The sequence below is a fragment of the Oryzias latipes genome, chromosome 2 (genome assembly GCF_053564925.1).
Source record: "Oryzias latipes strain Hd-rR chromosome 2, Olatipes_Hd-rR_3.1".
Lineage (NCBI taxonomy): Eukaryota > Metazoa > Chordata > Actinopteri > Beloniformes > Adrianichthyidae > Oryzias > Oryzias latipes.
Genome location: NC_136238.1, coordinates 45,525,420 through 45,552,630, shown reverse-complemented (window position 1 = coordinate 45,552,630; position 27,211 = coordinate 45,525,420). Strand labels below are relative to the sequence as shown.

General features: G+C 35.6%; 1 protein-coding gene and 3 long non-coding RNA genes across 7 annotated transcripts in view; 2 read left to right on the top strand and 2 right to left on the bottom strand.

Moving 5' to 3' along the window:
- LOC144989155 (uncharacterized) overlaps window positions 1–27,211 on the bottom strand; it is a 209,883-nt gene that overhangs the window by 173,551 nt on the left and 9,121 nt on the right. The gene's annotated exons all lie outside the window — the stretch shown is intronic.
- LOC144989412 (uncharacterized) lies at window positions 1,442–14,436 on the top strand. Its single transcript, XR_013653561.1, has 8 exons — window positions 1,442–1,456; window positions 4,429–4,566; window positions 5,666–5,752; window positions 6,235–7,432; window positions 8,708–8,793; window positions 9,038–9,140; window positions 12,080–12,122; window positions 12,246–14,436. It is a non-coding gene; the product is annotated as an uncharacterized LOC144989412 (long non-coding RNA).
- LOC144989423 (uncharacterized) lies at window positions 8,235–26,255 on the bottom strand. Of its 4 annotated transcripts, none has more exons than XR_013653580.1 (5): window positions 25,762–26,255; window positions 24,897–24,987; window positions 24,555–24,657; window positions 8,931–21,616; window positions 8,235–8,826 (listed from the first exon to the last, which is right to left on the bottom strand). It is a non-coding gene; the product is annotated as an uncharacterized LOC144989423 (long non-coding RNA). The 4 variants fall into 4 exon arrangements; XR_013653577.1 differs by having other exon boundaries at window positions 24,902–24,987; XR_013653578.1 differs by lacking the exons at window positions 8,235–8,826; window positions 8,931–21,616 and having other exon boundaries at window positions 21,860–24,657.
- On the top strand, window positions 24,629–25,460 carry LOC144989526 (uncharacterized). The gene is made up of 2 exons (XR_013653771.1): window positions 24,629–24,764; window positions 24,869–25,460. It is a non-coding gene; the product is annotated as an uncharacterized LOC144989526 (long non-coding RNA).

Sequence of the window (27,211 nt, the reverse complement as noted above, 5' to 3'; positions counted from 1 at the left end):
GTTTCAGGAGAGACCAAGCTTCAACTGTTCTGACAGCTTTTTTGTTAGTGGAGGATTTTATACTGTTCACATACAACACCATTTCTTTCTGAAAAACATAAAACACTGGTTTCTTGTTGGAATATTTACACTTATGTATAAAGTGTTTAGCCATAATTATGAGTAAATTAACTACATATAATTTATCTGCATTAAGTTTTTCTTGTGTAAAATATCCAAAAATAATATGCTCATAAAATAATCTATAATCTACACATAGATGAGTTCTTATAAAATGTATCAAATCTTTCCAAAATAGTTGAGTAAAGGAGCAATACCAAAAAAGATGAGGCACAGTTTCTGGTGAGGAATGACAGAATGAACAGTTTATGTCCAGATCTTTTTTGAATTTGGTAAAGAAGTGTTTCACTGGATAAAATTTATGAAGAATTTTGAAAGAAATTTCTCTGATTTTGTTGGTGATGAAATACTTTTGGGGCAGGGTCCAAACCTTTTCCCACTGAATTCTAAATCCAAAGCTGTTCCAGTATGAGATAACATACGGTTTTGTGGCAATCTCATTTTGAAACAGAAAACGGATAATTCGATTATTCCTGCTAGTTGAAAAACAAATCTTTCCACACCACAAATCTGTTAATTTGGGAGGAGAACATGGAGTATTTGAAGGAGTACTGCTACACAGAAGTCTAACACCACCTGGGATGGCCCCAGTAACCAATGCAAACTCTGCAGGTGAAACATGCAGACCATAGGTGGACAGAAACTCATCGTATGACATCAGGTTACCATGTGGATTAATCAGCTGTGTTACAAGAGAAATGTTCTTTTCAAACCAATTTTCAAGTAAAATACTCTTGTTTTTGTGTAGAATATCTGCGTTATTCCAAATATAGTAGCGACGAGGAGAAAAATTATGTTTGTAGATCAAAGTCCATGTTAATAAAACCTCCTTATGAAAATTAGACTGTTTTAAGGGAATTTTCTCTATTTTTTGATGTACTATCAACAGCGTTTGTTTTTAGCCTTCAATGCTAATTCGCGCTAGCGTTAGCTTTAGCATTACCGAAATTGATGAGCTTCAAAACAATGTAGATAAATATTAACATATTAAACAAGTCACCTTACGTATTTACAAATATATTTTACAACATATACAAGATACTTTTAAATATACTTACATTTTTAAGTCCTCTTTCTAGCGCAACCGTCTGCCATCTTCGAATAATTCAAACACAGTACGGTTTTAATAGACCTTTTTCACACTTCCGCATTTTTCGACCGGAAATACGTCAATGACAACTTCCTGTTAGCACAGCAGCACATATGAAGAATGGCAGAGTCGAAGAGTTGAAGTTTCTGTTGTGTTCCAGGCTGTTCGTCTTCCAACCAAAAACAGCCCGGCCTTTCATTTCATTATTTTCCTGTGGATCCAAACCTGAAACCCGAATGGATACAGGCGATCCGAAGAGAGGAAGGGCATAGTTTTAATGTAAACACAGTTAGCATCGTCTGATGCCGGCACTTCGCTCCGGATTGTGATGCGGCTGCGTCGTTCGTCGCCTGAAGAGTGGACCGCGGTCAAGTGAGCCGACATCTGTGGAAGTGCGGTCTCGCTAGCCGTCACCGACTTTTTGCATGCGCGTTTACATCATAGTTTACGGTACACACGGCCAGCGAGCTGAAAAGACGTATAAAACGCTACTATAACCCATCATATCACAGTTACCTATGATCAAATAACATGTACTGTGCTCTGACATCTATGAGAGCTATTGCAAGCCCTATATTGTTATTTGATGTACAGATTTATTCATTTAGATTGCATGTCTGACCATTCTATAATAAACTACCATAAATAAAGTGTTTTGTTTGAAATATAATCAATCAGACAGATTCTAAAAGTGTGTTTGAACACTAACAAGAGTGTTTTGTGTGTTGTTGAGCATGGCATGGAATGGAACGAAACAGAAATAAAGATTCTCCACGTAAAAGGGCACATCTGGTCCTGTCATGTCAATTCATTCTAAAGTGGCTTCTGTCTAAGATTACACAAAAATTTCAATGGATTATTGTTGTCAACGATGTTCATGATCATCTCAGCAAGTTTTACTGGAGAAAATTAGAGAAAATTAGAGAAATTAAAGTTTTAGTTCTCCTAAGCATACTGCCTTTATAGGTAACATAGAACATTTGATCCACCCAAAATGCAACTTTATTAAAAGATTACACAAAAATTTCAATGGATTATTGTTGGTAATGATCTTCCCTAATATCTCAGTAAGTTTGAAGAAGATTTACTGTAGAAAATTAGAGAAATTGCCATTATAGTCTCATTCAGGCAGGGTTATCCATGGTCAGCATATAACATGGAAACCATCCAAAATGCCACTTTATTAAAAGATTACACAAAAATTTCAATGGATTATTGTTGGTAATGATCTTCCCTAATATCTCAGTAAGTTTGAAGAAGATTTACTGTAGAAAATTAGAGAAATTGCCATTATAGTCTCATGCAGGCAGTCTCATTCATAGTCAGCATATAACATAGAAACCATTCAAAATGCCACTTTATTAAAAGATTACACTAAAATTTCAATGGAGTATTGTTAGTAATGATGTTCATGATCATCACAGCAAGTTTGAAGAAGATTTACTGTAGAAAAATAGAGAAATTAAAGTTTTAGTTCTCCTAAGCATACTGCCTTTATAGGTAACATAGGACATTTGATCCACCCAAAATGCAACTTGACTAAAAGATTACACAAAAATTTCAATGGATTATTGTTGGTGATGATGTTCATGATCATCTCAGCAAGTTTGAAGAAGATTTACTGGAGAAAATTAGAGAAATTACCATTATAGTTCTCCTAAGCATACTGCTTTATAGTTAAAGTATATGCTGACCATGGATAACCCTGCCTGAATGAGACTATAATGGTAATTTCTCTAATTTTCTCCAGTATATCTTTTTCAAACTTGCTGAGATATTAGGGAAGATCCTTACCAACAATAATCCATTGAAATTTTTGTGTAATCTTTTAATAAAGTGGCAATTTGGGTGGATCAAATGTCCTATGTTACCTATAAAGGCAGTATGCTTAGGAGAACTAAAACTTTAATTTCTCTAATTTTCTCCAGTAAATCTTATTCAAACTTGCTTAGATATTAGTGAAGATCATTACCAACAATAATCCATTGAAATTTTTGCGTAATCTTTTAATAGTTGCATTTTGGGTGGACCAAATGTTTTACTTTAACTATAAAGGCAGTATGCTTAGGAGAACTATAATGGTAATTTCTGTAATTTTCTCCAGTAAATCTTCTTCAAACTTGCTTAGATATTAGTGAAGATCATTACCAACAATAATCCATTGAAATTTTTGCGTAATCTTTTAATAGTTGCATTTTGGGTGGATCAAATGTTTTACTTTAACTATAAAGGCAGTATGCTTAGGAGAACTATAATGGTAATTTCTCTAATTTTCTCCAGTAAATCTTCTTCAAACTTACTGTGATGATCATGAACATCATCACCAACAATAATCCATTGAAATTTTTGTGTAATCTTTTAATAAAGTTGCATTTTGGGCAGTGGGAATCAGATCTGGATAAACTTCCGCGTTTTGGCAAATGATCATGGACTTTTTGTTTTGAAGAGTGAATTAATGTTTGGTATTTTAAAAATGTATAATGTGCAAATAGTATGGAAAAATTTCGTGTTCTCACATATTCTTAAAATCTAATTAAATATAATTGTTATATTCTTAATATTTTTCTGTTGAAAGGTGACTTTGACTTCACAAAAAATTAGATGAACAAATAAAACAATTTTGGTCAAAATTGTGCCTCATTTAATATTTTGGTAACAACAACAACAACAACTGATTAATCACAACACAAATGATATCAAACATTTACAATAAAAAATAACATTTCAGATCATCAACAGTAAGACAGAAGGCTTAACTGATTGTTAAAGACAAGATAAGTGCAATTTAAGGTATGCATTCATGTATTTGCCATAATAATACATATCCAGGTTCTCTTTCATTCCATCTCAGAAACCCATCCAACACAGCCACGAGAGGTTGGGGCTGCACTTGGCATAATCTGCTTCCAGATGTCATCATATATGGATCTGGCTGTGGTCCTACACAAGAGAAACACAACACACAAAAGTTAGACATGAGTTCATAACTACATTTAAATTTTATTCATTATATCTGCTGTAACCATAATTTGGTTAGTCATAAGATTAGAAAAAAAAAACCCAACTTAACTTGCTGTCACAAAGCAACACAAAGTTAAATTAATCACCTGTATATGCCTTGAACAGTGTGGAGCTCAGACCGTCCCTGCCAACTGTTTTGGGCTTTTGCACCACCAGCTCACTAACCGGTTCAGGATGGATTCCCTTAGAAGTAAAAGGCAAAAAGCAATATTTATTCATTTATTTTTTATTTTGGAAAATCAGCGTTAAGATAGTAGTTTGCCTCCACACCAGGCGGTGGCGGTAATGCACCATTCTGTTTTCTTCTCGAGCTACAGGAACCGACAGCGGAAGCTGTGAGTACTGACAGCCACGGTTTTAATTGCTTTTTAAAACCCAGAATTTTACATAGTGCAGCACTACATGGTGTTAAAGTATGTAGAGATTAAGGAGGACATTTGGACAGAGCCTTTAAGGACTTTCGGGACCGTGAGAGTTAATGTTTACAAGCTTCACGTGTTTACATGGCTTTGTTTGTTACACGCGGTGAGTTTTCCCGTTCACATGGGGTTGTTGCTTTTACAAAACACTGTCATTTGTGTGTCCAGACAGTTATTACATATGCGTGGTGTGGACTTGAAAAAAAAATGGCCAGACGTGGAATGATTATTCGTCCCTTGTGTTCTGTTCTCTTCGTATCCGCCTGATGGCGCACATAAGCCGTGTTCTAAATACGCATTCTCAATGACAATTTTATTGAAGAGAAAAAAAAACAGGAATTATCATCATTAATGGAACTGCATCTGATGCAACAAGAATGATTTTATGGATTTTAATCTAAAACGATCTTTAATGTAACATTCTTACGTTCAGATTCTTATAGGAATGTAAAAGGGGGACGTTATTCTTTTATATATAATAAAAGGATGCTGACAATGTGTCTGAACACATAATGAACATCAGGTGAATTCAAACCGATCTAGGTCACAGATTCTTTATTGTAATACAGTATAATCATAATCATGGATACATTTCTTGAAAATATGCAGTCAGATTAAATCAAATAAAAACGAATGTACGACTCCACGTACCACAGATACATCAAACAAATTTCAGAATCAATAGTTCTTGATAGTGTAATTACTCACAATTATAAACAATTACCTTAAATGATATCTATGAAGTACACTCATGCCATATTAAGCTAAGTAATATAAGGAACCACTTACCAGATATATCAAAAAATATTGATTAAAACATTTCTTGAAATATAAAGACAACTCAAAGGTGATGATAAAAAAATTCTACATTTTCTTAGGTGATGCACTTTACCTTAACACACGTGTGGAACTACATTGGTTACATATATTGATTACAATAAATGATTGCCATTACTTTTATAAAGAGCTTCTTTTGTTGCTTGAAAAGTAACCTGAAGATAACATGTCATTCTAGGGGGGAGCAGTGGTCCACGTCACCTTCATCTCCATAGCTGTCATCCTCATCAGAAGAACTGCCAATATAAATGACTCCAACATAACTGTAAGGTACCATATATGTGTCATGGGTTTCCATCTGTAAAAGATATAATGATGTTAGGGAAATTTCACGTGTAATTACATTAATTATTCATTAAAGAATAATTAATTAAAATTGCTTGAAAAGTAAAAAAAAAAAGACTAGCGTCTCTGAACTTCATTGTTTTGTTCACTTGTTCCACAGTCTGACACCGGTTTCTTTAGTAAGCTACACAGCTAAAGATGAGCTTCAGCTGGTATTTTTGTTAGAACTGAGCAACTTTATCAGCAAAATTCAGAAAAAGGATTTGAAGACTTACTTGGTCAGACTGATGACATGTGATTAAGAATCCAAGAAGGATTGGTGGAGACAGTTAAAGGAACGGGACTTTTTCTAAAACAGCTGAAGCTACAGCTAAATCGGGGTACCGTTATTCTTATCAAAATGTCTTTAAATAAACACAAAGAGCTTTCATAATCCTAATTTCTTAGTGTTTTGTTTTTCAGCGCCTGTAAGGATGAACAAAGAGCTGATATCCTGGAGATGGAAATCTTTTTACATCAGTTAATGAGGGTGATTTCCCACAGCACACTTGACCATCTCCCACTGGTTGAAAAACACTGATTTAAATGCTAAAAATGAAACTGGACTGAGTCAATCCACAATGAAAAAACAAAAATTCAGGAACTCGACCCTCTTCGATTGCGGGAGGGTGTACGGGGTGTACCTGTCTGGGGTCAATACCAAAGGGGGGTATGCGTTTTTAAAATGACCCCCCCTCCTTATCTTTTTTTTTAATCCATGCTTTTCTTTTCCCCTAAGACAGCACAAGGGTTATCAATCTTACCTGTGATAAGCATGTAAAAAGGTATTGGTTTGTCAATATAACCCTTCCGCTCGCTTAGGTTGGCATGTGCTTTGGGGTCTGCATGACCCCCCTGCAAAAAATGTAACTCCTTCCGCTGTGTTACAGGGCATAAGTGACCCCACGATGCATTTCTCGGTGGCCAGCACGAAACCCATTCCCTCCGCTGTTTAAACGGGCATAAGTGACCCCACGAGACAATACTTTATTTATTTTTTCTCTTTCCATCCTCTCCGCTGTGTTACAGGGCATAAGTGACCCCACGATGCATTTCTCGGTGGCCAGCACGAAACCCATTCCCTCCGCTGTTTAAACGGGCATAAGTGACCCCACGAGACAATACTTTATTTTTTTTCTCTTTCCATCCTCTCCGCTGTGTTACAGGGCATAAGTGACCCCACGATGCATTTCTCGGTGGCTAGCACGAAACCCATTCCCTCCGCTGTTTTAACGGGCATAAGTGACCCCACGAGACAATACTTTATTTTTTTTTTCTCTTTCCATCCTGTCTTCATTTTCCTTACACCCCAAGACCACCAGGGGGTGGAGAGGGAGGGGGGGGGGGGGTATCAATTTTTTTTAAAATTTATTTTCATACCCCTCGCGCTGTGGAGTTTGCGACTACTATTCGCAGTCCAGCCTGTTCCTGTGACGCTTTGAGTGTGTGAAATATTGTTGTTTCTTTTGTAAAAAAAAAATGCTTTTGTCTTTTCACTGTTGCTTGTGTTACTTGACTTGCCTGTGAAACTCAATAAAACAATGGAGTTGATATGTTTTTTTCCTTGTTGTTTTTTTTTTTTCTTTCAACCATTTTTCACTCCAGCAAGGCATGAGTCAAGGTAAGTAAACTTTACAGCGACTTTTTCTTTTTAGCTGGGACTTTTGATTATGTTTTATGTCTTTCTTTTTTTTAAAAAAAAAAACCTGTTGCAACTGTAAGACTTTAGATTATTATTAAATACCTTTTATTTATTTATTGCTTTCTTTTTTTGTTGTTTGTTTTTGCTTTCAAAAAATAAAAAGTTGTGTCTCAGCTCGCTTTTTGGAAAATCAGTTTTAACAGGAGCAGTTGGTGCAATACCTCCACACCAGGTGGTGGCAGTATTGCACCATTCTGTTTTTCTTGTCAAGCTGCAGGAACCGGAAATCAGAAGCTATCCGGTCTACCACGCACGCATTTAATTGCTTTTAAAAACTATAAACACTAAATTGTGCAGCACTGTATGCCGTTATAGTTATCGATTAGGGAGGGAATTCGGACACAGATTTTCAGGACTTTTGTAACCTTGAGATTTAATGTTTACAAGCTTCACGTGTTTACATGGCTTTGTTACAAAACGGTGAGTTTTCCCGGTCATATGTGGGCTTGTTGCTTTTACTAAACACTGTCATTTGCGTAATCAGTGTTCTAAATTTTATTGAAGAGAAAAAAAAAACCAACAGGAATTACCATCTTTAATAGAATTTGCATCTGATGCAGCAAGAATGATTTTATGGATTTTAATATAAAATGATCTTTTAGGTAACATTCTTTCGTTCAGATTCTTAAAAGAATGTAAAATTGTGAACGCTATTAAATAATAACAGGATGCAGACAATGAGTCCGAACACACAAAAAACCCAGGTGAACTCAAACCGATCTAGGTCACAGATTTTTTATTGTAATACAGTATAATCATAATCAAGGATACATTTCTTGAAAATATGCAGTGTCAGATTAAATCAAATTAAAAACGAATGTACGACTCCAAGTACCACAGATACATCAAACAAATTTCAGAAGCAATAGTTCTTGATAGTGTAATTACTCACAAATATAGACATTTTACCTTGAAGAATATCTATGAAGTACACTCGTGTCACATTTAGCTAAGTGATATAAGGAGCCACTTACCAGATATATCAAAAATAGAGATTAAAACTTTTCTTAAAATGTAAAGACAACTCAAAGATGATGATATAATATTTTTCTACATTTTCTTATGCGATGCACACGTGTCGAACTACGTTGGTTACATATATATTGATTACAATTAATGATTGCTATTACTTTTATAAAGAGCTTATATGTGGCTTGAAAAGTAACGAAAATAACATGTCATTCTGGGGGGGAGGTCCGGTCCACATCAGCGCCATCTTCCTTCATGTCATCGTCGTCCTCATCAGAAGAACTGCCGATATAAATGACTCCAACATGACTGTAAGGTACCGCATGTTCCCCATAGATTTCCATCTGTAAAAGATGTTAGGGAAATTTCATGTGTAATTGCATTAATTATTCATTAAAGAATAATGAATCAAAATTGCTTGAAAAGTAAAAAAAAAACAATACATTACCTGGTTGGGTTGCATGTTATGGTTTATTGAAAGTGGTCTCTGGTTTTTTGTCTTCAAAGTGAATTTTTCCTCACTTTCTGTCTGCACGCCTTTGTCAATCTTCGCAGGTTTGTCTGCTGTTGGAGTGCCTTCAGTTGAAGATGTGACATCTTCTATCATCTTTTCATCTTGGAAACTGGTTAGGTTTCTATTGATGCCTTCACAGCACAGGTATTGTCCTCCACAGAGGCAAAAACACCTCTTCCCTGAGCCAGGTTCAGGTGAACCAAAACCTTGGAGGTCCTTAAGATCTGCAGAAAAAAATGAAGGGGTAAAAGTTGTCCCGTCTAAATTTCTTTCGTGAATAATGGTAAGATCTTCCATCTTGTGCTCCAATCTGTTGTCCTGGGGAAAGCCTGAAGTAGAATGGGGAGGCCTTTATTTAAATCCTCTGTCTGGAGTCTGACTTCCTAATAAGGTTGAGGAGCAAATCAAAAGTTCCCAAGTTTATGGTTGCTCCTTTACCATAAACACATACATTTTAACTCAAGGATCAGAATTAGCTATTCTATCATTGTGCCATGTCATGTCAGACACCTCAGAACCCACACAGATTTAAATCTATGGAGGTTTTTAATACTAAACTCTGTGACATAACATAACAAAGATATATCTGGACTTTTTAAACAAAATTTTCTGAATCTTTACCAACAAACAGACAAACAATTTAAGCGTCTAGGTAATGTACCCATCTCATTAGCTGGTCGTGTAAATATAGTTAGAATGAACGTATTGCCAAAATATTTATTCCTTTTCCAATGCATCCCTATTATAATTCATTAAAAGTTTTTTAAAAAAAAATCGATTCTCTTGTCTCATCATTTATTTGGAATAAAAAAACACCCAGAATTAAAAAAGTTTTTTTGCAAAGACCAAAATTCCTGGGAGGATTAGGACTGCCTAGGTTTAGTCTGTATTATTGGTCATGTAATATTTGATGTATGTCCTTCTGGGACGGAAAAACCAGACCTGACTGGGAACGGTTGGAAAATCGAGCTTTCTTCCCAAACACAGCAAAGTCACTGCTATATTGTACATCAGATCTTTCTAAATTTAAATGCCAGAACCCAGTTGTATCTCAGTCCCTAAAAATTTGGTCCCATATAAGAAAACATTTTAAATGGAATTTTTGTTCAGTACAAATGCCGTTGACCAACAATCAAGCTTATAAATTACTATCACATGATACATTTAAACAATGGGGCTCTAAAGGGATCCACTTAGTAGCAGATTTGTTCATAAATAAGACTTTCTCTACATTTGACCTTTGAAAAATCTCAAGAGTTGAGCTTAAATGTAAGTGCGGACGAGCCAATTTATTCGCCCAAAACAGAAAAGAAATACAACCTTTTTGGTAAAGTTACATTTGTGATTAAGACGAAAGAAAACCGATAATTCAAATAATTCAATCTCTTGAGTGGCTGTGATTGTGTAAAAAACAACCCTGCAGCTTTTGCACATTTCATCCACAAGGTGACAGCATTCTCCACAACAAAATCCACTGCCAACCTGTTTGGAAAGTCTTTATCGGTCTGAAAAGGACCTCTTTGCACCAAATCCATTCTTACTGGATCAGAGAGTGTGGTTGGTCATTCAGCTGGATCAACTGGATTTAAGTTTGGGCGAATTTTGGATCCAGTCTGTTCCTCTTCCATACAGAGCTACAATAAAAGCAAACAGTTAAAAGAAAACAGTCAAATGTTTCCCTTTCAACAGTAGATGTGGTGACAGAAGTTTCTTCTGCAGATAAAAAACAAGAATTATTATTGTACAATAATCAATGATAAAGCCAATAAAATATCTATAGCAGAATAATAATATATTGGCTCGTTTAAAATCTGTGTGCAGGTTTTTCACAATTTCATGATCTTTTTATATATTTATGAGAGATTTATTGTTTGATTGTATATTTGCATAAGGTCATATTTCATTATGCAGACACTGTTTTTTTTTTATTACTCCAATACTTTTTAATACTTTTTGAGAGCAGAAGAAACTGTCGGCTGAGATGGAACTGTGCAAAACATCATCATTATGTAAACTAAAACTGCAAAATATAAATGAGAAATAAATGTACCTATTTATAAATAATAAAATGTGAACACTAATTTGAGAATAAGTGGAAATATAAGCCTTTAATACACTTCTTTTTGTATTATTTTGTATGTTCATAATTTTAAAATTAGTACATTTATTTTGTTTGTCATTTATAGATGAGAACCTTTATTTCCTGACACACTCGTTGTAAAACTCAGACTACCTGACTGTCTATAACAGATAAACAGCAGTTTTTATGCTGTAATAAACCGAAAAATGCAGAACGCACTAAATATGTGTTACCAAAACAATGAAACAAAACGATAACGTGAGTTAATTGCGCAGCTGCACAGAACTGCTGGATAATGTAAAAATAAAGCCCCAACATCCTCCAAACTTACCTGGTGACTGATGTGGAGTTGATCAGTGACAAAATGTGTTGGTTCGTTGATTTGTTGTTAGGAACCCATCTTGAAACGGAAGGCATCAACCTAAGGGCTGTGTAAACATTACCTGGTGACTGATGTTGAAGTTTCTTTTATCCCTTTTAGGTCCTGTCAGATAAAGTCTCTGAGGAATTAAGTGTTTCTTGTCGAGTTGATCACTGACAAAATGTGCTGGTTCGTTGATTTGATGTTAAGGGACCCACCTTGAAACCATCCACCTAAGGGCTGTGTAAACATTAAGGTTAACGTTTTTTTAGGTTTCATGCTTTTCTATTCCCGTTTTTGCTTGTTCCTTTAGCATAAATCCTTTTAAATTTGATTCTGTCAGGTTAGGTTATGTGGACAGTGTTTAAGTCCAAAATACATTTAAAAAATAAATAAAAATACAGATCGGGAGAGGTGCAGGAGGGATAGACCAGCATTTTATGTATGTATGTATGTATGAATGTATGTGTGTGTGTTGAAGGCCGATAATCATTTTATTACCATTTAGCTTATAATCTTGTTTATGTTTACGCTGAACACTTTTATTGAAACTGCTGAAACTTTTATATAACTTTTGCATTATCTTAAAGTAGATGTGGATTTTACTTAAATGTGTTTGCTAGATCTGTTTTTTTTTTTAAGGAGGGGCGTGATGGTGACCTCAGGCCTTGTCTACAGAATCAATGTATTTTCTCTTTATTTTATCGCAAAGCCCTTTTCGCACCTTCAAGGAGTTGTAAAGTGCTATATGTATGAACAAAGTGTCATTCGTTCAGGTTCCCTTAAATGAAATAATTGTTTCTGACAGAGGCAAAACGACGGGGGAAAATAGTGTATGAGGATTCATACCTGCAGATCGTTCCCGACATTCCACAAAGCGTTCGTATCGCCAGAAGAGCGTTCAACTCCGTGTGCGCGCACCTCATCGAGAGGAATATACGCTTCCAGATGGCTTATCCAGCAACACTGTCCTTCACAATCAACGGACCTGAAAAGACTTTCAGAGACTCGAAAGAGGCTGAACTATTTCTAAAAATTGCCCACAAATGAGGTACTGTTCTTCTATTCCAACCTCAATAATAATCTGGTGAGTAAACGTCGCAGTAATGAATGACTAATGTTTGTTAAGGGTATTGAATGAATTGCACTCCTCGGGAGAGAGAAATTTGACTTGAGTTTACTTTAATGACTATGGTAATCTTTATGTTTCTTAAATTTTTACTTATTGCAAACAAAATCATTTTACTACACAACTGAAGGTTGCATCTGGAGATCGAAAAAAAAAAAAAGTCTTGGAGGGTGTTAAATGACATTCTCAGCCGCAGAACAAAAACTACAGTCATCCCTGATGCCTTAGAGCAGTGGTTCCTAAACTTTTTCTGCAGGGCCCCCCTTTCTAAAGATTAGAATATTTTCGAGCCCCCCCACACTGACACAAACATACAAATCCTTTGTTTCTAAACTCCACTGCGCCTTATAACATGTGGTTAATGAGAAATCTCTCTCTGAACGGTAGAATTCTGTTATCTGAAGCTGAAGGAATCTCTAGATCTGTCTATGTGTCTCTGTCTTTAGAAATGCCAAAACACATCTGTAACCTATTAAACAAAACATTATTTGATTTTGGAGGAAAAAATGTCATTACTTAAGGAAAAATATTTGTGTAACAGCAGAAAACATTGGGGCATGGATGTATTAACCTTTGAAACTTTAAACAACTCTTTTAAAATAAAGTGGTTAAGTAATTTATTGAAAGGGGAAGACAATATCTGGAATGCATTTCCCAAATATATATTTGACACAATGGGAGGCATTCAATTCTTGCTAAAATGTAATTGTAAAAATGAAAAATTACCCACAAAACTTTCAAACTTTTACAATGAAGCCCTGCTGGCCTGGAAACTCCTTTATAAACATAATTTTTCTCCAACAACTTGTTTTATTTGGAATAACAGTAATGTACAATACTAGAATAAATCACTTTTTTTCCTAGATGGTATGATAATGATATTGTTTTAATCAGACAACTTTTCAATTCTCATGGACATCTTCTGACGAATGAAGAATTTCTTTTAAAATTCGGTATTCCTGTTCCACCCAGAGAATATGCAATAGTGTTAGATGCCATTCCAACCAGTCTACTTCAACTGTTTAAAGGGATTTATAACATAAGTCAATTAAGAACCCAGACAATTTTTTTGGACAATGTGGATATGTGTGTTAATTCAGTTTCCAATAAACAAATAAGAAATCTTTTACAGACCACAACCTTACCTGCTGGGAGGTTTTACTGGGAATCCAAATTTGTGGACATAAAATGGGCTTATGCTTGGACTATTAGTAATAAATACTGTCTAAATAACAAAATAAAAGAGGTGTCCTTCAAAATATTGCATTGTATATATCCTACCAAAACTTTGAGTAGATTTGTTGTGGACATGGACCTGTTTTGTTCATTCTGTGGAACTCAGGAGGAAACTATTTATAATCTGTTTGTGGACTGCAGACATACTAATATGTTTTGGATTGAAGTGGGAAACTATATTGGAAATATAACTAAACTAACTGTTACATTTTTAGATAAAGACATTATTCTGGGTTACCTTAATGTCAAAGTAGACAAAGATTGTATCTTCATTACACAATTGTTTTTATTATTGGCAAAATTCCATATCCATAAAGCCAAACGGTCAAACTCCAAACCTAAATTCCAGCAGTTTCTGAGTGAAATCAATCAGTACTGTACCATTATCAAACATCTGCAAAACAAAAAAGCAATCCAACTAATTTAATTTTTGAAAGATTTAAAATTTATTAAACCCCAAAGATTTTTGAAGGAATTATTCTTTTTTCTCTTATGTTGTATATGTATATGTATATAGTTTTTGTTTTATTTCCTATATTTTTCTGCAATATGTACACATTTCAATTCCCCCTGAGACATTCACATTGTTATTGTATTATGTTGTTTGTCAATAAAGTATGAAAAAAAAAAACTCCACCGCGCCCCCCCTGCAATACCTCCGCGATACCTCCTCTGTGATTTTTAGTATCATTTTTGTCCCCAGACTTATATATGGGTATTATTTGAGCTATTTTAGTAATTTTTGGGACTTTGCCATGTGTTAATGAAAGATTAATGGTGTAAGCGAGAGGTTCTGCAATTTCATTTACTATAGCTTTGATGATGTTACTACTTATGTTATCAGCACCAACTGTGTAGGACGATCTTAGCTTGTTTATAATATTCACCACTTCTGTTTTACAGGTTGGTTTTAGAAAGAATGAATTTGGGTAATTTCCCTGAAGATAAACATTGTAATTAGCACCACCTGGTGGATGAATGTTTTGAGAGAGACTTTTCCCAACTGAACAGAAATAATTGTTAAAAATATCAGGTAAACTGAGATTGTTTGATTGACATTGCTCTAAGGCACAGTGGCGCCTCCAGAAATTTTTCATGGGGGTGGCCAGTGGGGGGCCACATTAAATCTTGGGGTGGCACACAAAAACCATGAGCTATATTTTTAAAATTCATTCTACCAAACGTAGTAAAACAACCTTTAGAAAACCAACAGAAAGATAAATGCCTACTGATATTTTGTAGAACATGAACTTATAGTAGATACTACTAGTATAATAACTAATAGATACTAGTAGATACCATTAGTAGATACTACTACTGATATATATATATATATTTTTTTGTTTATATTTAATGCTTTGGTGTGTCTGCTTGGGGTGTTCGGCTCTTGACTGAGAGATATCTATAATGAACAAAAAATGAAATCTGTTGTTCTGAAATAATAATAAAAATATCCTCCTAATTATTAATTATATCTGTAGACATTTCTATTCAGACTAATAATCATGAAACATTTTTATTATTAGGGTAACATAATTCTAACTTCACCTGTTGGTCCAGGAACAGGTGGAGCACCTGCTTATGCTGAGTTCTGCCTTGTTTCTCTGACCAATGATGCTGACTGATGCTGAGAGTCTCATCTTTGTCTTCCTCATTCTCTTCTGTCATTCATGCTGCTCTGTCTCATCTTCCTCCTCCTCCTCACTACTCCTCTGTTGCTCCCCTTCCATCTCTTTCACTCCTTCTGCTGCACTTTTATTCTTAAAATAAGAATATATGTTGAATTTCTCTTCATTCTCTGAAAATGGACAGACACAAGCATCAACTAATGACTATAGGTAACTCTGTGGAAACAAAAACACATCAAAATGTTGCGGTAACACAACAACCAGTGCTTAAATAGTTCCATAAAAATGAGTGGCGCGTGTGACAGGGACATCCTTTGTTTACTTATTAATAAAAAGTAATGACACATCCACCGCCGCTGATGATGTGGCGTATTTGCACCAAGTATTTGCACACTGGGTTTACATGTTTTGCAGACCGCATGTTTTTTACACCTTTGCAGCTGTGTTTATTTAATATTTATTTCTTTATTTAATAAGAATCTAATTTTTCATAATTTTTCATAATTTTCTGTGATATTTTTAATTATTTAATATAAATGTCATTATTGATGTCCTTTATTGATGTTATATTATATAGATTATTTCTGAATGTCGTGTTGCTGCCACAGATAAATGAAATTTCCAAGTTATCTATCTATCTATCTATCTATCTATCTATCTATCTATCTATCTATCTATCTATCTATCTATCTATCTATCTATCTATCTATCTATCTATCTATCTATCTATCTATCTATCTATCTATCTATCTATCTATCTATCTATCTATCTATCTATCTATCTATCTATCTATCTATCTATCTATCTATCTATCTATCTATCTATCTATCTATCTATCCAGATCTAAAGTACAGTAAACAGATTGTTAAAGACCCACGGAAAATATTTAACAGGAAAAGAAACTTAGCATTTTGGGATGTGTCATTGTGTGTGCGTGCGTGCGCTCTCGCGCGCACGCGTGTGTGTGCGTGCTGAAACCGGTGCTCGCGCGATGCAGGAAGAGAGGGGGGAGAGCGCGTGTGAGGCTGTGGAGCGCATACACGCGCGGTCAGTCGCCGTTTTGGACTTAAGGAAAAAGTAATAAAGAAAGTTCATCTTTAGTGACTGAGACTGGTTCTTTTGTCTGACCGGCCCAGAGGATCTGGGGGTTCGAACGCGGAAGTGAACCACGCGTCTTATTCATTCTTATTCTTATTCATTCTTCAATTATTCTTTTTTCTCTTATGTTGTATATGTATATGTATATAGTTTTTGTTTTATTTCCTATATTTTTCTGCAATATGTACACATTTCAATTCCCCCTGAGACATTCACATTGTTATTGTATTATGTTGTTTGTCAATAAAGTATGAAAAAAAAAAACTCCACCGCGCCCCCCCTGCAATACCTCCCCGACCCCCTAGGGGGCGCGCCCCCCAGTTTGGGAACCTCTGCCTTAGCAGTGGCGCCACCAGGGGGTGGCCAGGGGTGGCCATGGCCACCCCTCTCCGACACCTGGCCACCCCAGTGGCCACCCCACTGGCCACTATAAGCTGTGGTAGCATCAGTTGTGCGTTTCATCCCAAATGCACAGCCAGCAAGCGGGCAAGTCGCTCTGATCACCTAAACCGGCCCTCACCCCCTCCCCTCCCTGCTGCCTTTGAGTGCGCAGACATCTACAGAGGAGCCGCTGGACGCAGAATGAATAAGACGCGTGGTTCACTTCCGCGTTCGAACCCCCAGATCCTCTGGGCCGGTCAGACAAAAGAACCAGTCTCAGTCACTAAAGATGAACTTTCTTTATTACTTTTTCCTTAAGTCCAAAACGGCGACTGACCGCGCGTGTATGCGCTCCACAGCCTCACACGCGCTCTCCCCCCTCTCTTCCTGCATCGCGCGAGCACCGGTTTCAGCACGCACACACACGCGTGCGCGCGAGAGCGCACGCACGCACACACAATGACACATCCCAAAATGCTAAGTTTCTTTTCCTGTTAAATATTTTCCGTGGGTCTTTAACAATCTGTTTACTGTACTTTAGATCTGGATAGATAGATAGATAGATAGATAGATAGATAGATAGATAGATAGATAGATAGATAGATAGATAGATAGATAGATAGATAGATAGATAGATAGATAGATAGATAGATAGATAGATAGATAGATAGATAGATAGATAGATAGATAGATAGATAGATAGATAGATAGATAGATAGATAGATAACTTGGAAATTTCATTTATCTGTGGCAGCAACACGACATTCAGAAATAATCTATATAATATAACATCAATAAAGGACATCAATAATGACATTTATATTAAATAATTAAAAATATCACAGAAAATTATGAAAAATTATGAAAAATTAGATTCTTATTAAATAAAGAAATAAATATTAAATAAACACAGCTGCAAAGGTGTAAAAAACATGCGGTCTGCAAAACATGTAAACCCAGTGTGCAAATACTTGGTGCAAATACGCCACATCATCAGCGGCGGTGGATGTGTCATTACTTTTTATTAATAAGTAAACAAAGGATGTCCCTGTCACACGCGCCACTCATTTTTATGGAACTATTTAAGCACTGGTTGTTGTGTTACCGCAACATTTTGATGTGTTTTTGTTTCCACAGAGTTACCTATAGTCATTAGTTGATGCTTGTGTCTGTCCATTTTCAGAGAATGAAGAGAAATTCAACATATATTCTTATTTTAAGAATAAAAGTGCAGCAGAAGGAGTGAAAGAGATGGAAGGGGAGCAACAGAGGAGTAGTGAGGAGGAGGAGGAAGATGAGACAGAGCAGCATGAATGACAGAAGAGAATGAGGAAGACAAAGATGAGACTCTCAGCATCAGTCAGCATCATTGGTCAGAGAAACAAGGCAGAACTCAGCATAAGCAGGTGCTCCACCTGTTCCTGGACCAACAGGTGAAGTTAGAATTATGTTACCCTAATAATAAAAATGTTTCATGATTATTAGTCTGAATAGAAATGTCTACAGATATAATTAATAATTAGGAGGATATTTTTATTATTATTTCAGAACAACAGATTTCATTTTTTGTTCATTATAGATATCTCTCAGTCAAGAGCCGAACACCCCAAGCAGACACACCAAAGCATTAAATATAAACAAAAAAATATATATATATATATCAGTAGTAGTATCTACTAATGGTATCTACTAGTATCTATTAGTTATTATACTAGTAGTATCTACTATAAGTTCATGTTCTACAAAATATCAGTAGGCATTTATCTTTCTGTTGGTTTTCTAAAGGTTGTTTTACTACGTTTGGTAGAATGAATTTTAAAAATATAGCTCATGGTTTTTGTGTGCCACCCCAAGATTTAATGTGGCCCCCCACTGGCCACCCCCATGAAAAATTTCTGGAGGCGCCACTGTGCCTTAGAGCAATGTCAATCAAACAATCTCAGTTTACCTGATATTTTTAACAATTATTTCTGTTCAGTTGGGAAAAGTCTCTCTCAAAACATTCATCCACCAGGTGGTGCTAATTACAATGTTTATCTTCAGGGAAATTACCCAAATTCATTCTTTCTAAAACCAACCTGTAAAACAGAAGTGGTGAATATTATAAACAAGCTAAGATCGTCCTACACAGTTGGTGCTGATAACATAAGTAGTAACATCATCAAAGCTATAGTAAATGAAATTGCAGAACCTCTCGCTTACACCATTAATCTTTCATTAACACATGGCAAAGTCCCAAAAATTACTAAAATAGCTCAAATAATACCCATATATAAGTCTGGGGACAAAAATGATACTAAAAATCACAGAGGAGGTATCGCGGAGGTATTGCAGGGGGGGCGCGGTGGAGTTTTTTTTTTTCATACTTTATTGACAAACAACATAATACAATAACAATGTGAATGTCTCAGGGGGAATTGAAATGTGTACATATTGCAGAAAAATATAGGAAATAAAACAAAAACTATATACATATACATATACAACATAAGAGAAAAAAGAATAATTCCTTCAAAAATCTTTGGGGTTTAATAAATTTTAAATCTTTCAAAAATTAAATTAGTTGGATTGCTTTTTTGTTTTGCAGATGTTTGATAATGGTACAGTACTGATTGATTTCACTCAGAAACTGCTGGAATTTAGGTTTGGAGTTTGACCGTTTGGCTTTATGGATATGGAATTTTGCCAATAATAAAAACAATTGTGTAATGAAGATACAATCTTTGTCTACTTTGACATTAAGGTAACCCAGAATAATGTCTTTATCTAAAAATGTAACAGTTAGTTTAGTTATATTTCCAATATAGTTTCCCACTTCAATCCAAAACATATTAGTATGTCTGCAGTCCACAAACAGATTATAAATAGTTTCCTCCTGAGTTCCACAGAATGAACAAAACAGGTCCATGTCCACAACAAATCTACTCAAAGTTTTGGTAGGATATATACAATGCAATATTTTGAAGGACACCTCTTTTATTTTGTTATTTAGACAGTATTTATTACTAATAGTCCAAGCATAAGCCCATTTTATGTCCACAAATTTGGATTCCCAGTAAAACCTCCCAGCAGGTAAGGTTGTGGTCTGTAAAAGATTTCTTATTTGTTTATTGGAAACTGAATTAACACACATATCCACATTGTCCAAAAAAATTGTCTGGGTTCTTAATTGACTTATGTTATAAATCCCTTTAAACAGTTGAAGTAGACTGGTTGGAATGGCATCTAACACTATTGCATATTCTCTGGGTGGAACAGGAATACCGAATTTTAAAAGAAATTCTTCATTCGTCAGAAGATGTCCATGAGAATTGAAAAGTTGTCTGATTAAAACAATATCATTATCATACCATCTAGGAAAAAAAGTGATTTATTCTAGTATTGTACATTACTGTTATTCCAAATAAAACAAGTTGTTGGAGAAAAATTATGTTTATAAAGGAGTTTCCAGGCCAGCAGGGCTTCATTGTAAAAGTTTGAAAGTTTTGTGGGTAATTTTTCATTTTTACAATTACATTTTAGCAAGAATTGAATGCCTCCCATTGTGTCAAATATATATTTGGGAAATGCATTCCAGATATTGTCTTCCCCTTTCAATAAATTACTTAACCACTTTATTTTAAAAGAGTTGTTTAAAGTTTCAAAGGTTAATACATCCATGCCCCAATGTTTTCTGCTGTTACACAAATATTTTTCCTTAAGTAATGACATTTTTTCCTCCAAAATCAAATAATGTTTTGTTTAATAGGTTACAGATGTGTTTTGGCATTTCTAAAGACAGAGACACATAGACAGATCTAGAGATTCCTTCAGCTTCAGATAACAGAATTCTACCGTTCAGAGAGAGATTTCTCATTAACCACATGTTATAAGGCGCAGTGGAGTTTAGAAACAAAGGATTTGTATGTTTGTGTCAGTGTGGGGGGGCTCGAAAATATTCTAATCTTTAGAAAGGGGGGCCCTGCAGAAAAAGTTTAGGAACCACTGCTCTAAGGCATCAGGGATGACTGTAGTTTTTGTTCTGCGGCTGAGAATGTCATTTAACACCCTCCAAGACTTTTTTTTTTTTTTTCGATCTCCAGATGCAACCTTCAGTTGTGTAGTAAAATGATTTTGTTTGCAATAAGTAAAAATTTAAGAAACATAAAGATTACCATAGTCATTAAAGTAAACTCAAGTCAAATTTCTCTCTCCCGAGGAGTGCAATTCATTCAATACCCTTAACAAACATTAGTCATTCATTACTGCGACGTTTACTCACCAGATTATTATTGAGGTTGGAATAGAAGAACAGTACCTCATTTGTGGGCAATTTTTAGAAATAGTTCAGCCTCTTTCGAGTCTCTGAAAGTCTTTTCAGGTCCGTTGATTGTGAAGGACAGTGTTGCTGGATAAGCCATCTGGAAGCGTATATTCCTCTCGATGAGGTGCGCGCACACGGAGTTGAACGCTCTTCTGGCGATACGAACGCTTTGTGGAATGTCGGGAACGATCTGCAGGTATGAATCCTCATACACTATTTTCCCCCGTCGTTTTGCCTCTGTCAGAAACAATTATTTCATTTAAGGGAACCTGAACGAATGACACTTTGTTCATACATATAGCACTTTACAACTCCTTGAAGGTGCGAAAAGGGCTTTGCGATAAAATAAAGAGAAAATACATTGATTCTGTAGACAAGGCCTGAGGTCACCATCACGCCCCTCCTTAAAAAAAAAAACAGATCTAGCAAACACATTTAAGTAAAATCCACATCTACTTTAAGATAATGCAAAAGTTATATAAAAGTTTCAGCAGTTTCAATAAAAGTGTTCAGCGTAAACATAAACAAGATTATAAGCTAAATGGTAATAAAATGATTATCGGCCTTCAACACACACACATACATTCATACATACATACATACATAAAATGCTGGTCTATCCCTCCTGCACCTCTCCCGATCTGTATTTTTATTTATTTTTTAAATGTATTTTGGACTTAAACACTGTCCACATAACCTAACCTGACAGAATCAAATTTAAAAGGATTTATGCTAAAGGAACAAGCAAAAACGGGAATAGAAAAGCATGAAACCTAAAAAAACGTTAACCTTAATGTTTACACAGCCCTTAGGTGGATGGTTTCAAGGTGGGTCCCTTAACATCAAATCAACGAACCAGCACATTTTGTCAGTGATCAACTCGACAAGAAACACTTAATTCCTCAGAGACTTTATCTGACAGGACCTAAAAGGGATAAAAGAAACTTCAACATCAGTCACCAGGTAATGTTTACACAGCCCTTAGGTTGATGCCTTCCGTTTCAAGATGGGTTCCTAACAACAAATCAACGAACCAACACATTTTGTCACTGATCAACTCCACATCAGTCACCAGGTAAGTTTGGAGGATGTTGGGGCTTTATTTTTACATTATCCAGCAGTTCTGTGCAGCTGCGCAATTAACTCACGTTATCGTTTTGTTTCATTGTTTTGGTAACACATATTTAGTGCGTTCTGCATTTTTCGGTTTATTACAGCATAAAAACTGCTGTTTATCTGTTATAGACAGTCAGGTAGTCTGAGTTTTACAACGAGTGTGTCAGGAAATAAAGGTTCTCATCTATAAATGACAAACAAAATAAATGTACTAATTTTAAAATTATGAACATACAAAATAATACAAAAAGAAGTGTATTAAAGGCTTATATTTCCACTTATTCTCAAATTAGTGTTCACATTTTATTATTTATAAATAGGTACATTTATTTCTCATTTATATTTTGCAGTTTTAGTTTACATAATGATGATGTTTTGCACAGTTCCATCTCAGCCGACAGTTTCTTCTGCTCTCAAAAAGTATTAAAAAGTATTGGAGTAATAAAAAAAAAACAGTGTCTGCATAATGAAATATGACCTTATGCAAATATACAATCAAACAATAAATCTCTCATAAATATATAAAAAGATCATGAAATTGTGAAAAACCTGCACACAGATTTTAAACGAGCCAATATATTATTATTCTGCTATAGATATTTTATTGGCTTTATCATTGATTATTGTACAATAATAATTCTTGTTTTTTATCTGCAGAAGAAACTTCTGTCACCACATCTACTGTTGAAAGGGAAACATTTGACTGTTTTCTTTTAACTGTTTGCTTTTATTGTAGCTCTGTATGGAAGAGGAACAGACTGGATCCAAAATTCGCCCAAACTTAAATCCAGTTGATCCAGCTGAATGACCAACCACACTCTCTGATCCAGTAAGAATGGATTTGGTGCAAAGAGGTCCTTTTCAGACCGATAAAGACTTTCCAAACAGGTTGGCAGTGGATTTTGTTGTGGAGAATGCTGTCACCTTGTGGATGAAATGTGCAAAAGCTGCAGGGTTGTTTTTTACACAATCACAGCCACTCAAGAGATTGAATTATTTGAATTATCGGTTTTCTTTCGTCTTAATCACAAATGTAACTTTACCAAAAAGGTTGTATTTCTTTTCTGTTTTGGGCGAATAAATTGGCTCGTCCGCACTTACATTTAAGCTCAACTCTTGAGATTTTTCAAAGGTCAAATGTAGAGAAAGTCTTATTTATGAACAAATCTGCTACTAAGTGGATCCCTTTAGAGCCCCATTGTTTAAATGTATCATGTGATAGTAATTTATAAGCTTGATTGTTGGTCAACGGCATTTGTACTGAACAAAAATTCCATTTAAAATGTTTTCTTATATGGGACCAAATTTTTAGGGACTGAGATACAACTGGGTTCTGGCATTTAAATTTAGAAAGATCTGATGTACAATATAGCAGTGACTTTGCTGTGTTTGGGAAGAAAGCTCGATTTTCCAACCGTTCCCAGTCAGGTCTGGTTTTTCCGTCCCAGAAGGACATACATCAAATATTACATGACCAATAATACAGACTAAACCTAGGCAGTCCTAATCCTCCCAGGAATTTTGGTCTTTGCAAAAAAACTTTTTTAATTCTGGGTGTTTTTTTATTCCAAATAAATGATGAGACAAGAGAATCGATTTTTTTTAAAAAACTTTTAATGAATTATAATAGGGATGCATTGGAAAAGGAATAAATATTTTGGCAATACGTTCATTCTAACTATATTTACACGACCAGCTAATGAGATGGGTACATTACCTAGACGCTTAAATTGTTTGTCTGTTTGTTGGTAAAGATTCAGAAAATTTTGTTTAAAAAGTCCAGATATATCTTTGTTATGTTATGTCACAGAGTTTAGTATTAAAAACCTCCATAGATTTAAATCTGTGTGGGTTCTGAGGTGTCTGACATGACATGGCACAATGATAGAATAGCTAATTCTGATCCTTGAGTTAAAATGTATGTGTTTATGGTAAAGGAGCAACCATAAACTTGGGAACTTTTGATTTGCTCCTCAACCTTATTAGGAAGTCAGACTCCAGACAGAGGATTTAAATAAAGGCCTCCCCATTCTACTTCAGGCTTTCCCCAGGACAACAGATTGGAGCACAAGATGGAAGATCTTACCATTATTCACGAAAGAAATTTAGACGGGACAACTTTTACCCCTTCATTTTTTTCTGCAGATCTTAAGGACCTCCAAGGTTTTGGTTCACCTGAACCTGGCTCAGGGAAGAGGTGTTTTTGCCTCTGTGGAGGACAATACCTGTGCTGTGAAGGCATCAATAGAAACCTAACCAGTTTCCAAGATGAAAAGATGATAGAAGATGTCACATCTTCAACTGAAGGCACTCCAACAGCAGACAAACCTGCGAAGATTGACAAAGGCGTGCAGACAGAAAGTGAGGAAAAATTCACTTTGAAGACAAAAAACCAGAGACCACTTTCAATAAACCATAACATGCAACCCAACCAGGTAATGTATTGTTTTTTTTTTACTTTTCAAGCAATTTTGATTCATTATTCTTTAATGAATAATTAATGCAATTACACATGAAATTTCCCTAACATCTTTTACAGATGGAAATCTATGGGGAACATGCGGTACCTTACAGTCATGTTGGAGTCATTTATATCGGCAGTTCTTCTGATGAGGACGACGATGACATGAAGGAAGATGGCGCTGATGTGGACCGGACCTCCCCCCCAGAATGACATGTTATTTTCGTTACTTTTCAAGCCACATATAAGCTCTTTATAAAAGTAATAGCAATCATTAATTGTAATCAATATATATGTAACCAACGTAGTTCGACACGTGTGCATCGCATAAGAAAATGTAGAAAAATATTATATCATCATCTTTGAGTTGTCTTTACATTTTAAGAAAAGTTTTAATCTCTATTTTTGATATATCTGGTAAGTGGCTCCTTATATCACTTAGCTAAATGTGACACGAGTGTACTTCATAGATATTCTTCAAGGTAAAATGTCTATATTTGTGAGTAATTACACTATCAAGAACTATTGCTTCTGAAATTTGTTTGATGTATCTGTGGTACTTGGAGTCGTACATTCGTTTTTAATTTGATTTAATCTGACACTGCATATTTTCAAGAAATGTATCCTTGATTATGATTATACTGTATTACAATAAAAAATCTGTGACCTAGATCGGTTTGAGTTCACCTGGGTTTTTTGTGTGTTCGGACTCATTGTCTGCATCCTGTTATTATTTAATAGCGTTCACAATTTTACATTCTTTTAAGAATCTGAACGAAAGAATGTTACCTAAAAGATCATTTTATATTAAAATCCATAAAATCATTCTTGCTGCATCAGATGCAAATTCTATTAAAGATGGTAATTCCTGTTGGTTTTTTTTTTCTCTTCAATAAAATTTAGAACACTGATTACGCAAATGACAGTGTTTAGTAAAAGCAACAAGCCCACATATGACCGGGAAAACTCACCGTTTTGTAACAAAGCCATGTAAACACGTGAAGCTTGTAAACATTAAATCTCAAGGTTACAAAAGTCCTGAAAATCTGTGTCCGAATTCCCTCCCTAATCGATAACTATAACGGCATACAGTGCTGCACAATTTAGTGTTTATAGTTTTTAAAAGCAATTAAATGCGTGCGTGGTAGACCGGATAGCTTCTGATTTCCGGTTCCTGCAGCTTGACAAGAAAAACAGAATGGTGCAATACTGCCACCACCTGGTGTGGAGGTATTGCACCAACTGCTCCTGTTAAAACTGATTTTCCAAAAAGCGAGCTGAGACACAACTTTTTATTTTTTGAAAGCAAAAACAAACAACAAAAAAAGAAAGCAATAAATAAATAAAAGGTATTTAATAATAATCTAAAGTCTTACAGTTGCAACAGGTTTTTTTTTTAAAAAAAAGAAAGACATAAAACATAATCAAAAGTCCCAGCTAAAAAGAAAAAGTCGCTGTAAAGTTTACTTACCTTGACTCATGCCTTGCTGGAGTGAAAAATGGTTGAAAGAAAAAAAAAAAAACAACAAGGAAAAAAACATATCAACTCCATTGTTTTATTGAGTTTCACAGGCAAGTCAAGTAACACAAGCAACAGTGAAAAGACAAAAGCATTTTTTTTTACAAAAGAAACAACAATATTTCACACACTCAAAGCGTCACAGGAACAGGCTGGACTGCGAATAGTAGTCGCAAACTCCACAGCGCGAGGGGTATGAAAATAAATTTTAAAAAAAATTGATACCCCCCCCCCCCCCTCCCTCTCCACCCCCTGGTGGTCTTGGGGTGTAAGGAAAATGAAGACAGGATGGAAAGAGAAAAAAAAAATAAAGTATTGTCTCGTGGGGTCACTTATGCCCGTTAAAACAGCGGAGGGAATGGGTTTCGTGCTAGCCACCGAGAAATGCATCGTGGGGTCACTTATGCCCTGTAACACAGCGGAGAGGATGGAAAGAGAAAAAAAAATAAAGTATTGTCTCGTGGGGTCACTTATGCCCGTTTAAACAGCGGAGGGAATGGGTTTCGTGCTGGCCACCGAGAAATGCATCGTGGGGTCACTTATGCCCTGTAACACAGCGGAGAGGATGGAAAGAGAAAAAATAAATAAAGTATTGTCTCGTGGGGTCACTTATGCCCGTTTAAACAGCGGAGGGAATGGGTTTCGTGCTGGCCACCGAGAAATGCATCGTGGGGTCACTTATGCCCTGTAACACAGCGGAAGGAGTTACATTTTTTGCAGGGGGGTCATGCAGACCCCAAAGCACATGCCAACCTAAGCGAGCGGAAGGGTTAATGTGAGAGTGAATGGATGTGTGAGTAGAGCTGTGACGGTGTCGAATTTTGAACCACCAGGGGGCGCAGTGTCGCAGTTAACCACAGCCCCCCCACCAAAAACACACAAAACCCCCCGGCGGCCGCATC